Source organism: Orbicella faveolata, unplaced genomic scaffold, assembly GCF_042242905.1.
Source record: "Orbicella faveolata isolate gen_17 unplaced genomic scaffold, um_ofav_v1 contig_48, whole genome shotgun sequence".
Classification (NCBI taxonomy): Eukaryota; Metazoa; Cnidaria; class Anthozoa; order Scleractinia; family Merulinidae; genus Orbicella; species Orbicella faveolata.
In genome coordinates this window covers 6,582,454-6,597,227 of record NW_028301578.1, presented here as the reverse complement: position 1 = coordinate 6,597,227, position 14,774 = coordinate 6,582,454, and positions in this window count along the sequence as shown.

Below are 14,774 nucleotides of genomic sequence, written 5' to 3'. Positions count from 1 at the left end.
TTTGTGTTTTGTCTCAATGGTAATAGCCCTTTTCACGGTTAATTTTTCTCATTTGCATTACAATGTTATCCAACCTGGATGCGAGGCTATTTCGGGCTAAAACTACAACATAGCCCATAATTGTCCCACATACATGCTAGATTTTATTGTAATGCAAATGACCAAAGTTAACCGTGAAAAGGGCTGTTGAAGACAAATCTTCAAATGCATGTGATCGTCAAGTTTTTCGTCGCGATCGTTGATAAGCCAGAATTCGCTTTTAACTTGCACCTGACGTACTTATATTCTCGGCTGGTGCCGAGAAAATCGAAATAATCAAAAATTGATGCGCCTACCAGTGAGTGTAAATACAGCGTCAATCAGGATAATTTTTAAAATCCAGTTTTGCTTTCAACCCGTGGCACTAGCGGGCCTTTTTAATGATATGAAACAACTACATACATTTTTATGTCCTTTGCCTTATCAGCAGATCGTTGCCTGAAGCTGAACTTAAAATGCGGAAGAAATGCTATGTGCATAGTCCTTCCTGGGTTAGATCCATATTGCACATGCATTCCTTTCTGGAAGAAAACCAAAGATGGAAACTGTGTAGGTGAGTGATGTCCGTACAGTGGAAAACTGCAGTGATAAAATGTATATATGTTGCTGTTGATGGCTCGGACATTGGCGCTATTCAAAGCGATTTCCCTAGAAGAGTACAAGGCCTGTGACAACATTTGACAAGAGTGCAGTGCAGCAACGTTACACACTGAATTTTTTCGATCTTTTTTTTCAAATTGGATAGATAATGGCGATGTTGGGTGGAAGATGATGCTGAAGCAAAGAAGGTTCAGGGATTTGGTGGACTGTAACACCCAGGTCGTTTGAGAGACACGGCCTGGTTAGCGTCCTTGCCGGCATCAACGGGCTGTGTTTCTGACCAAGCTAAGAATTTACTATCACAGTGCCTTTAGCTTTCCATCTGAGTAACAAGTAGCTACGGTTGAAATTAATGGTGGAAGCTCTTCCAGGTTGGGGTTTGTGGGGAAGTGAAGGAGTAAAAATATTCATGGTCATTAAGATAGCTTAATACTTCAAAAACCAAGATAAGCTTCACCGTATATATAAGTAACACTAGTTCCCGTGCAGAGTCATAACTTGGTGTTCTCCTTACACCCTGGAATAATCGTTCAATATTCCCCTTTTTTTTTTCCTGTAGAATGCTTTAAGGATGCAGACTGCAGGCAGGCAGGTAAAAGATGCATCGTAGGAGAATGCAAGTGCGCGGACGGACTTGTAATGGGCGCTGACAAATCATGCGAGCCTGGTAAGAACGTCAAAAAATGAACGCAATGCAATGAATAGAAGCGTTATGACATCAATAGTAATGATGCTAGTGTTTTATGGTATGTGAAACCCTCCACAAATAATTTAACATGGCTCCAAACAATTTCCAGCAGTTAGATTTTGATGTGTCATTATAACCACTCTTTATCACTTGATGCTACAATTATGGTGTCAAAACACTGCCCAATTATTACTGAACGCGTTTTTATCATTTCCGTGACACAGTAGGTTAGCAAAGCAACAGTATGACCAGCTAAAACACCCTTAATTACAGCTTTAGGGGCTTATAATTAAAACACAGCGAGCGTAAATTTTTTTAAATTATCAAATTTCAACAAGAATGATAACACGCAAGTTTAAGTTTCGTTAAAAAAAAGAATCGGTACATAGAGTTCAGAGCTACTTTAAAGTTTTGAAAATTTAAGGTAGCTCTAAACCCTATGTACCGTGTTGGTGATATGTCTCCAGCCACGTCCGTCCCTGGCGTGTTGTTGACATGGGGTCGCACATTATATGGAAGCAGACAAGCCAAAGCGAGCTGGTCCAGATATTTAAGCTCTCCAGCACCAGAGATGTTACCAAGTCATTGAGCACCCACAATTTACAAAACCTCACAAAGTCCTAATAATTCATAACTTTTTAAAAAAAAGTACGCTTTGATAACGAGGACGGAATTTGCCAGAAGAAGTTTTGCTTTGGGATATTTTTTGCACAGTTCTTGAACAGCGCTTGGGTTCTAGCAAAATAATTTCTTGCTCGGTTTACGCACTCAGCCACTAAACTCATGATATTCGCATTTGATTCTGCTAGGGCCTCTACACCCATGCCAAGCTCCGAGTGATTGCCATTCTCGGGCACAGTGTTATCACGGAAATTGCTATTGTCGAGGAAGCAGCGCCGGAAACGGGAAATTCTGCAGAGGTAATTATTATGTATCATTTAAATCTAAGGCCCGGTCTACACTATACTGAAGGAATTTGCAAAAAGAGATTTCACTCTGAAAAAGTGTCAAATGTTTTCCATCTACACTACGAGTTTTAAAACGCAACAATCTCCGGTCATTTGGATTTCTGTTTGAGGAAAACTCGGGCAGGGAAATCACATAAAATCACTCATCGGGATGCCGTCGCTTTTGACAAGCTCCTTTTACATTTTTTTTTTTTTTATATCCACGCGAAAACGAAAAGCCGGCGTTTTGAGATTCCTCCGGCTGGAAGAGCGTTTTCGAACAGCTTAGTTTCGTCACGGATTAGTGTGGACCAGGCCTGACAGCCCTTAGTCCTTTCCCCTTCAACTCTAGTATCCCCGGACGTTTGAATTTTTTAACAAGCTTTCGAAGTCAAATGTCTCACTCGCTATGGCTTCACATACCGTCAAATGGCCAAATCCCTCTATGAGACTCGCCTGCAGGGAATCATGGTAGTTGATTTCATCAAAACAAATATCCAGTCCAAGATGATGAATACAACTACTATGATTCCCTCCAGGCGTCCCCCAACAGGATTGTTTATTAAACAAGAATCACCTACAAGAAACAGAGAAAATCCAAAAAGTACATTTTTATGTGTTGCCGTAGTCTATATATCTCCTAGTTATCTTATCTTGCCTCCTTTTCTTTGTCATTGCATAGACTCACTGCCATGCCCCCGCTACTGGGATGTTCGGTGTCATCGGAGTAAAAAATGTTATTGATCCCCTGATACCAGACAAACCATATTGCGTATGTCGCGAGGGTTTTATAGAGAATCCCCACGGATATTGCCTTGGTAAGTTGCCATACTGAAACAATACCCGATAATACTTTGTTTGTTCGTAAGATAAGAAGGAAGCAACTGAAAAGTCAATGTACTGAGAAACTCGTACTCACACTCAATTTTGGGGCTAGAATCGAATTTGTAACTCCTCTTACAAATTGCCAAATATATTCTGAGGAGGAATTCTGAGAAATTGTTTTAGCTCCTGCAAATTACTAAAAGTGCAAAGAAACACATATCGACAGCTTGCTGCGAGGAAAACCACTTGAAAAATTAACTGAAGGTAACTTTCCCCTATTTTCTAGAGGATAGAGTATCTGGGGAGAAATAAAAATTAACAAATAGAGTGTGGTTTAGCGTTGTCTGTACTCTTATCGACAACAATATGCGTCATCAAAGTGGTCAAAATGTTGTGCGCCGAGTGAGTCCACAACAAATTTTTACCACAGCGATGCATTTGGGCATGCATTCCTGGCTCGAAGAAAACCAAGGATGGAAAGTGTTTAGGTGAGTGATGTCCGTGCAGTGGGAAACTGCAGTGATAAGATGTATATACGTTGGTGTTTATGGCTCGGAAATAGGCGCTATTCGAAGCGATTTCCCTAGAAGAGTACAAGGCCTGTGACTGCATTTGACGAGAGTGCAGTACAGCAACGTTCCACACTAAATTTTTTCGTATATATATATGTATATAGTGTTAAATTTGATTTTCGTAAAACAGTGCTCAATACATCAGAGTAGAGCGAAGTATATAATGTGGGAGGAAAAACACAAATAAACTACAAGTTCATCCCTACAAGCCTGTTTCGTGGTTGCCCACTCATCAGGGGATTTAATAAGAACAATCTTTACCACCGTTTATATACAATACAATTTACATAATATATGCAGCGCGAAATTTAACGGGTTAGTTGTTTCGTAGGAGGGCTTTGTTTCTGTGGCGGCAAGATGATACGAGTTCATTACGTTTGTTAAGTGTTGATAGCTTGGGTTGGCAGATGATAAGATGATATATGTATGTATATATTTTTTTAAATTGGATAGATAATGGGGATGTTGGGTGAAAGACGATGCTGAAGCAAAGAACGTTATTGGTTTTGGTGGACTGTAACAACCTGGACGTTTGAGAGACAAAGCCCGGTTGGAGTCCGTGCCGGCATCAACGGGCTGTGTTTCTGACCAAGCTAATAATTTACAATCAAAGTGCCTTTAGCTTTCCATCTGAGTAACAAGTAGCTACGGTTGAAATTAACGCTGGAAGCTTTTCCAGGTTGGGGTATGTAAGGAAGTAAGAGAGTAGAAATATTCATGGTCACTGAAATCGCTTAATTCTTCAAAAACCAAGTTAAGCTACCGCGTTTGTACATGGAACACTAGTTTTAATGCAAAGTCGTCACTTGATTTTCTCCTTGCTCCCTGGAATAATCGTAGAATGCTTTAAGCATGCGCACTGCAAGGAAGCAGCTCAAAGATGCATCGCAGGAAAATGCAAGTGCACGGACGGACTTGTAATGGGCGACGACAAATCATGCGAGCCTGGTAAGAACGTCAAAAAATCAACGCAATGAATAGAAGCGTTATGACATCAAAAGTGATGATACTAGTGTTTTATGGTATATGAAACCCTTCACAAATAATTTAACATGGCTCAAAACAATTTCCAGCAGTTTGATTTTAATGGGTCAATGTAACCACTCTTTATCACTTGATGCTACAATCACGGTGTCAAAACACTGCCCAATTTCTATTGAACACGTTTTTATTATTTTCGTGACACAATAGGTTAGCAAAGCAACAGTATGACCAGCTAAAACAGCCTTAATTACAGCTTTAGGGGCTTATAATTCAAAAACGCCACGCGTAATTTTTTTTTAAATTATCAAATTTTAATAAGAATGGCAACACGCAACTTTTGGCAAAGTTTGAAAAAAAAAAAATATCGCTACACAGACTTCGGAGCTACTTTAAAGTTTTAAAAATTTAAGGTAGCTCTGAACCCTATGTACAGTGTTGGTGATATATCTCCAGCTAGGTCTGTCGCTGGCCTGTTGTTGACATTGGTTCGTACAGTATATGGAAGCAGACAGTCCAAAGCGAGCTGGTCCAAATATTTAAGCTCTGCAGCTCAAGAGACATTAACAATTCATTAAGCGCCCACAATTTACAAAACGTCACAAAGTCCTAATAATTCACAACTTTTGAAAAAAAGCACGCTTTGATAATGAGGATGGAATTTGCCAGAAGAAGTTTTGCTTTGGGATATTTTGCACAGTTCTTGAACAGCGCTTGAGTTCTAGCAAATTAATTTCTCGTTAGGTTCACGTACTCAGCCACTAAACTCATGATATTCGCATTTGATTCTGTTAGGGCCTCTACACCCATGCCAAGCTCCGAGTGATTGCGATTTTTGGGCGCAGTGTTATCACGGAAATTGCTATTGTCGAGGAAGCAGCACCGGAAACGGGAAATTCTGCAGACGTAATTATCATGTATCATTTAAATCTAAGGCCCGGTCTACACTAGACTGGATGAATTTAAAAACGGAGGCTTCACTCTGAAAAAGTATCAAATGTTTTCCATCTACACTACGCCGGACGAGTTTTAAAACGAAACAATCTCCGGTCATTTGGATTTCTGTTTGAGGAAAACTCGGACAGGGAAATCACATAAAATCATTCATCGTGACACCGTCCTTTTCAAAAAGCTCCTTTTTCAATATTTATGTCCACGCGAAAACGAAAAGCTGGCGTTTTGAAATTCCTCCGGCTGGAAGAGCGTTTTCTAAAAGCTTAGTTTCGCCACGGATTAGTGCGGACCAGGCCTGAGAGCCCTTATTCCTTTCCCCTTCAACTCTAGTATCCCCGGAAATTTGAATTTTTAAACAAGCTTTCATAGTCAAATGTCTCACTCGCTATGGCTTCACATACCATCAAATGGCCAAATCCCTCCATGATACTCGCCTGCAGGGAATCGTTGTAGTTGTATTCATCAAAACAAATATCCAGTCCAAGATGATGAATACAACTACTATGGTTCCCTCCAGGCGTACCCCCACAGGATATATGGGTTATTGATCAAGTGTCAGGTCAAGATGGCTGGATATTGGCCAAGTTCTTTTTTTTGCGTGTTTATGGACCGAGACGGAGTCGAGGTCCATAAACACCCAAAAAAAGAACGAGTTAGGCCAATATGCAGCCATCTTGGCCGAACAAGCTTGGTCAATAAAGTATTTATTATAGGGCTTTCGGGCAAATTTTTCTTGCGGGACACGGCGTTTAGTCCCGAGCGGGCAAGATAGCTCCATCTTGCCCGCTCGGGTAGCCAATCACAGCGCAGGATTTGATTCATCTTACCCGCTCACGGAGCTAGCCATATAATAATGTTTATTAAACAGAAATCACCTACAAGAAACATAGAAAATCTAAAAAATACTTTTTTCATGTGTTGCGGTAGTCTATATATCTCCTGGTAATCTTCTGATGCCTCCTTTTCTTTGTCATTACATAGACTCACGGCCATGCCCCGCGGAGCACAAGTGCCATAAGAATTCTAAATGCGTTGTTGATCCCCTGATACCAGACAAACCACATTGCGTATGTCTCAAGGGTTTTAAAGAGACTGGCAACGGAAAGTGTGTCGGTAAGTTGCCTTACTGAAACAATACTCAATAATACTTTCTTTGTTTGTAAGATAAGAAGGAAGCAACTGAAAAGTCAATTTACTAAGAAACTCATACTCACACTCAATTTTGAGTCTAGGATCGAATTTGTAACTCCTCTTACAAATTGCCAAATATATTCTGAGGAGGAATTCTGAGAAATTGTTTTAGCTCCTGCAAATTACTAAAAGTACAAAGAAACACTTACCGACAGTTTGCTGCGAGGAAAAACATTTGGGATATTAAACGAAGGTAAGTTGGCCCTATTGTCTAGAGGATAGAGTATCTGGGGAGAAATAAAAATTAACAAATAAAGTGTGGTTTAGCGTTGTCTGTACTCTTATCGACAACGATATGCGTTATCACAGTGGTCAAAATGTTGTGCGCCGGGCGAGTCCACAACAAATTTTGACCACAGTGATACTTTTTGCGCATGTATTCCTGGCTCGAAGAAAACCAAGGATGGATGGTGATGATGGCTCGGAAAAAGGCCTGTGACTGCATTTGACGAGAATGCAGTACAGCAACCTTCCACACTAAATTTTTTTGTATATATATATATATATATATTTTTTTTTTTTTTTTTTTCAAATAGGATAGATAATGGCGATGTTGGGTAGAAGATGATGCTGAAGTAGAGAACGTTAAGGGTTTTTATGGACTATAACACCCTTGACGTTTGAGAGACACAGCCCGGTTGGAGTCCGTGCCGGCATCATAGGGCCGTGTTTCTGACCAAGCTAATAATTCACAATCAAAGTGCCTTTAGCTTTCCATCTGAGTAACAAGTAGCTACGGTTGAAATTAATGCTGGAAGCTCTTCCAGGTTGGGATATGTAAGGAAGTGAGAGAGCAGAAATATTCATGGTCACTGAGATCGCTTAATACTTCAAAAACCAAGATAATCTACCGCGTTTGTACATGGAACACTAGTTTTAGTGCAGAGTTGTCATTTGATTTTCTCCTTGCTCCCTGGAATAATCGTTCAATATTCCTGTTTTGCTGTAGAATGCCTTAAGCATGCGGACTGCAAGCAAGCAGGCAACAGATGCATCGTAGGAGAATGCAAGTGCACGGAGGGACTTGTAATGGGCGATGACAAATCATGTGAGCCTGGTAAGAACGTCAAAAAATCAACGCAATGAATAGAAGCGTTATGAGATCAATAATAATGATACTAGTGTTTTATGGTATATGAAACCCTCCACAAATAATTTAACATGGCTCAAAACAATTTCCAGCAGTTAAATTTTGATGGGTCAATATAACCACTCTTTATCACTTGATGCTACAACCACGGTGTCAAAATACTGCCCAGTTATTAATGAACACGTTTTTATCATTTTCGTGACACAATAGGTTAGCAAAGCAACAGTATGACCAGCTAAAACAGCCTTAATTACAGCTTTAGGGGGTTATAATTCAAACATGGCACGCGTAATTTTTTTAAGTTATCAAACTTTAATAAAAATGATAACACGCACCTTTTGGCAAAGTTAAAAAAAAAAAGTCCGTACATAGACTTCAGGGCTACTTTAAAGTTTTAAAAATTTAAGGTAGCTCTGAACCCTATGCATAGTGTTGGTGATATAAATCCGGCCAGGTCTGTCGCTGGCCTGTTGTTGACATGGGGTCGTACGGTATATGGAAGGAGACAGGCCAAAGCGAGCTGGTCCAAATATTTAAGCTCTCCAGCTCCAGAAACGTTAACAATTCATGAAGCGTCCACAATTTACAAAACTTCACTAAGTCCAAATAATTCACAACTTTCAAAAAAAGGTACGCTTTGATAATGAGGATGGAATTTGCCAGAAGAAGTTTTGCTTTGGGATATTTTGCACAGTTCTTGAATAGCGCTTGAGTTCTAGCAAAATAATTTCTCGTTAGGTTCACGTACTCAGCCACTAAACTCATGATATTCGCATTTGATTCTGTTAGGGCCTCTACACCCATGCCAAGCTGATAGTGATTGCCATTCTCGGGCACAGTGTCATTTCGGAAATTGCTATTGTCAAGAACACAGCACCGGAAACGGGAAATTCTGCAGATGTAATTATTATGTATCATTTAAATCCAAGGCCCGGTCTACACTAGACTGGAGGAATTTGAAAACGGAAGTTTCACTCTGAAAAAGTATGAAATGTTTTCCATCTACACTACGCCGGACGAGTTTTCAAACGCAACAATCACCGGTCATTTGGATTTCTGTTTGAGGAAAACTCGGGCAGGGAAATCACATAAAATCACTCATCGTGACACCGTCCTTTTCGACAAGCTCCTTTTTCAATATATATAATTTTTTTATGTCCACGCGAAAACGAGAAGGCGGCGTTTTGAAATTCCTCCGGCTGGAAGAGCGCTTTCGAAAAGCTTAGTTTCGTCACAGATTAGTGTGGACCAGGCCTGAGAGCCTTTATTCCTTTCCCCTTCAACTCTGTTATCCCCGGAAGTTTGAGTTTTTAAACAAGCTTTTTTCAAATGTCTCACTCGCTATGGCTTCACATACCGTCAAATGGCCAAATCCCTCTATGAGACTCGCCTGCAAGGAGTCATGGTAGTTGTATTCATCAAAACAAATATCTAGTCTAAGATGACGAATACAACTACTATGATTCCCTCCAGTCGTCCCCCCACAGGATTGTTTATTAGAGAAGAATCACCTACAAGAAAGATAGAAAATCCAAAAAAATGCTTTTTTCATGTGTTGCTTTAGCGTATATATCTCTTAGTTATCCTCTTTTGCCTCCTTTTCTTTGTCATTACATAGACTCACTCTCATGCCCAGCGGGGCACAGGTGTCATAAGAATTCTAAATGCGTTGTCGATCCCTGGATACCAGACAAACCACATTGCGTATGTCGCGAGGGTTTAAGAGAGACTGCCAACGGAACGTGCGTTGGTAAGTTGCCTTACTGAAACAATACTCAATAATACTTTCTTTGTTCGTAAGATAAGAAGGAAGCAACTAAAGGGTCAATTTACTGAGAAATTCATACTCACACTCAGTTTTGGAGCTAGGATCGAATTTGTAACTCCTCTTACAAATTGCCAAAAATTTTCTGAGGAGGAATTCTGAGAAATTGTTTTAGCTCTTGCAAATTATTAAAAGTACAAAGAATCACTTACCAACAGTTTGCTGCGAGGAAAAACATTTGGGAAATTAAACGGAGGTAAGTTGGCCTTATTGTCAGAGGATAGAGTGTCTGGGGAGAAATAAAAATTAACAAATCGAGTTGGTTTAGCGTTGTCTGTACTCTTATCGACAACGATGTGCGTCATCACAGTGCTCAAAATGTTGTGCGCCGAGTGAGTCCACAACAAATGTTGACCACAGTGATGCTTTTCGCGCATGCATTCCTGGCTCGAAGAAAACCATGGATGGAAAGTGTTTAGGAGAGTGATGTCCGTTCAGTGGGAAACTGCAGTGATAACATGTATATATGTTGGTAATGATGGCTCGGAAATTGGCGCTATTCGAAGCGATTTCCCTAGAAGAGCACAAGGCCTGTGACTGCATTTGACGATAATGCAGTACGGCAACTTTCCACACTAAATTTTTTTGATTATATATATCTATATTTTTCAAATAGAATAGATAATGGCGATGTTCGGTGAAATATGATGCTGAAGCAAAGAACGTTAAGGGTTTTGGTGGACTGTAACACCCTGGACGTTTGAGAGACACAACCCGGTTGGAGTCCTTGCCGGCATCAACGGGCTGTATTTCTGGCCAAGCTAAGAATTTACAATCACAGTGCCTTAAGTTTTCCATCTGAGTAACAAGTAGCTACGGTTGAAATTAATGCTGGAAGCTTTTCCAGGTTGGGGTATGTAAGGAAGTAAGAGAGTAGAAATAGTCATGGTCACTGAGATCGCTTAATACTTCAAAAACCAAGATAAGCTCCCGCATTTGTACATGGAACAGTACTTTCAGTGCAGAGTCTTCACTTGACTTTCTCCTTGCACCCTGGAATAATCGTTCAATATTCTTCTTTTTGCTGTAGAATGCTTTAAGGATGCGGACTGCAAGCAGGCAGCTCAAAGATGCATCGTAGGAGAATGCAAGTGCACGGACGGACTTGTAATGGGTGACGACAAATCATGCGAGCCTGGTAAGAACGTCAAACAATGAACGCAATGAGTAGAAGCGTTATGACATCAATAGTAATGATACGAGTATTTTATGGAGACCGTAAGTCTCGGAATTCGCGCGCACCTATGATATGGGACAATTTTTCTATTTTTTGAACAAATTGGGCCATCCTGACGTCATATATCCGCGCGGATTCACGCACATGTCGGGGGCTCTCGCGTGGATGTTGTCACGTTGCGTGATCAAATGGTGAGAGTTGAGAGATTCTCTTGCGTATTTTTCACAGCGATGGCAGGGAATAAGGCAGGGAATACGAACCAGGGCGCTTATATGTAGCTTTATGCTCTGAGCTAACGGAAAAGGAGGGTTTTTCAGGGTCGAAAACAAGACTTCAATCTCGCGCTGGGAATGAATAATAAGATCTGCTCACGCTAGTTGTAAGCTTACGCCCATGTTTTTGCGTTTGTTCTAACTTAAGAAGTAGCAAGAAAACTCTCTACTCTGGTATCGAGTTAATTTGTGCCTTTCTCAGACAATGGTTAATTGTTAATAGTGGTTTCTTATTGTTTCTGCTTGTTTGGTGAGTTTGCAAAAGTTTTTGAAAGGAAAGTCTGACGCGTACAATTAGCTCATTTGCATAGTGCAGCTCGTGCACCTTCAAGTCCGAGTCGGTGTTTTCAATTCTCAACAAATCTTAACAAAGATTTTTTTCGTTATCTTTTGTGCTGAGATGCTGCAACAAATTTTACGAACGCAAAAAAGACTACTAACATCATGTGTGTTTCTTCAACATAAGCATAGTGAAGTTTTACACTGCGAAAATGAAAATAGACAAGGAGTTTTGATAACTCGATCAACAAAGTCGAAATCGTTATTCCAAGTTGATTAAAGAATGCGTCATCGTAACTTTGCTGATTATTTCTGCTTTATTCACATATTTCCAGCTTAGCTTTTAATATGTTCTCAAACATTTATCAATCTTAAACATATTTAAAAACTATAGAGTTATTGTTTGAGTTCGATGGATGGGTTTACATATATTCACATATTATGTGAATGTTTAAATATATATATTGAAACTATTTTATATAAATGTTGGAATATGTAATAATTTAATTTCTCTTATATACCGAACGAAAATCTCGCCGATGATCAGCGGCGAAGTATTTCTGTCTGTATAATAAAGGAACCAAAATCTCGCCGATGTTCAGCGGCGAGGTAATTCTGTCTGTATAATAAAGCAACCAAAATCTCGCCGATGATCAGCGGCGAGGTAATTCTGTCTGTATAATAAAGCAACCAAAATCTCGCCGATGATCAGCGGCACGGTCATGGTACTGAGATCGCTTAATACTTCAAAAACCAAGATAAGCTCCCGCATTTGTACATGGAACAGTACTTTCAGTGCAGAGTCTTCACTTGACTTTCTCCTTGCACCCTCGCCGATGTTCAGCGGCGAAGAATTTCTGTCTGTATAATAAAGGAACCAAAATCTCGCCGATGTTCAGCGACGAGGTAATTCTGTCTGTATAATAAAGCAACCAAAATCTCGCCGATGATCAGCGGCGAGGTAATTCTGTCTGTATAATAAAGCAACCAAAATCTCGCCGATGATCAGCGGCGAGGTAATTCTGTCTGTATAATAAATGAACCAAAATCTAGCCGATGATCAGCGGCGAGATGATCTTGTCTGTTATCAAGGGGACGGAAATCTCGCCGAAGATCAGTGCGAGGTAATTATAATTGTGATTGCACAAGGGACACAGGCAGGCCAGACCTTGAATATGCTTAATAAGTGACGTTATGCGGTTGGCGATTGCGTTAAAATTTTAGCCGTTTTTAGCCGTTTCGAATATTGCTCTAAATACGACGTGTAGAAAATAATTTAAGTTGAAATGGCTGACCTTATGTATGCATTGCGTTATTTTGATGTCTCTGTGTTCCTGGAGGCGGTTTTGAGCCATTTAGGCGAGTTAAACTACGAGGTAAGACACTTCATTTAAATTATTTTTTATATATAGGTACCTTTTCCCGTCTATTTAGAGCGATTTCCTAAACATTTTCATACACTGTCTAAAATTGTAACGCAATCGCCAACAGCATAATGCCACGTATTAATCGTATTCAACATCTGCGCCGCCTGTGCAGTCAACATTTTGGAAAAAGTTGAAAATGCCATTCTACCATAGAAAAGGACCGATTTCTTTTACTACAGTGCTTTCATGAAGCTTTTAGCTGTCCTGTGTACTTGACATAAATAGGCATGTTTTGTATCAATTTGAGATTGAGGTGACAGCTTTGTAAAATGAGAACTCGCAAGTCTCCCATTCATTTGCATTTCGCGTGTTGATCGAACACAAGCTCATTACTTGTCGGACTACGTTTGGACTTTTTGGAGTTGCTTTTTTCCTTTAAAATGAGTCGTAAATGGCGCACCTATGCTGACTGTGTTCGAAGTTATGCCAGTGACAAGGACGCTTGGCTACGGATGTACCAAATTCAAAACGAGGAGGATGCCATCGAAATAGCATCAGCTTTGTCGGTCCAGGTAATTACCAGTAAGCTTCGAAGACTTTATACTCTACCATACCATCTACGAGATTTTGGTTGCTTTCTTATACAGACAGAACTACCTCGCCGCTGATCATCGGCGAGATTTTGGTTCCTTTATTATACAGACAGAACTACCCCCCGCTGAACATCGGCGAGATTTTGGTTCCTTTACTATACAGACAGAGTTACCTGGCCGCTGAACATCGGCGAGATTTTAGTTGCTTTATTATACAGACAGAATTACCTCGCCGCTGATCATCGGCGAGATTTTGGTTGCTTTCTTATACAGACAGAACTACCTCGCCGCTGAACATCGGCGAGATTTTGGTTGCTTTCTTATACAGACAGAATTACCTCGCCGCTGAACATCGGCGAGATTTTGGTTGCTTTCTTATACAGACAGAATTACCTCGCCGCTGAACATCGGCGAGATTTTGGTTGCTTTCTTATACAGACAGAGTTACCTCGCCGCTGAACATCGGCGAGATTTTGGTTCCTTTATTATACAGACAGAATTACCTCGCCGCTGAACATCGGCGAGAAAGAGCGTCTATATGTGTTAATGTTATTTTGCATATGAAAGTAGTATTCATATATTGAGAACATGGCGTAATTTTTGCCGTTCTGTATATTGAAAGAATCACATAATATGTGTTTGTCTGAACGCCGTCGATGTACGCTTTCACACGAAAGTGCGGCGGAAGTGCAATTTGTCATGTTTACTGACTGTACAAAACACGCATCGGCGGGCGCCCTCATTCATCGACAACAGAGAATTTACTGGATTTTTACACGAATAAAACTGAGCAGTATCTACGGACGTAAAGTTATTGGGCCTTGATGAAACATCTAGCATTGCTTACAATTCAAGCGAAACTCAAACTAGCAATTATTTTGTTTTACTTTTCGGTCGCGATAGATTGACAAATTCCTCGCAAGCGTGTGGCAAGAGGAGCTAGGAAACTATGACGTCCTGAAGCTCTGCTATATCTAAATATATCCAGCTAGTTTTTTGCTATGTAATGGAAAAGCTGTTAATCTTCAACATAAGTGAAATTTAAAGTGGGGTAATGTACAGCTCATGTAAAGGAAGCATCCGTCGGAACACAACATGGTCAGCGATATATATAAGCTTACAGCGGAACATACCTAAAATCAACACTGTCTTACTTCACTCAAACTGGAGCAGCTTACGACGAAAATACTTAAGTAAAATTCCAACAGACGTAAACGCGTTGAGTTGTGGGCCAAAATCATGAAAAATTTCGGGAATTTCGGAAGCTATTTCCCCAGCGCGACATCCGAAAAAATCCTCGCAGCAGGTACGCGCGTGTGTGGTGGGCGATGGCGCAATTTTTTCTAAAAATAGAATTGTTGTCGCATATCATGG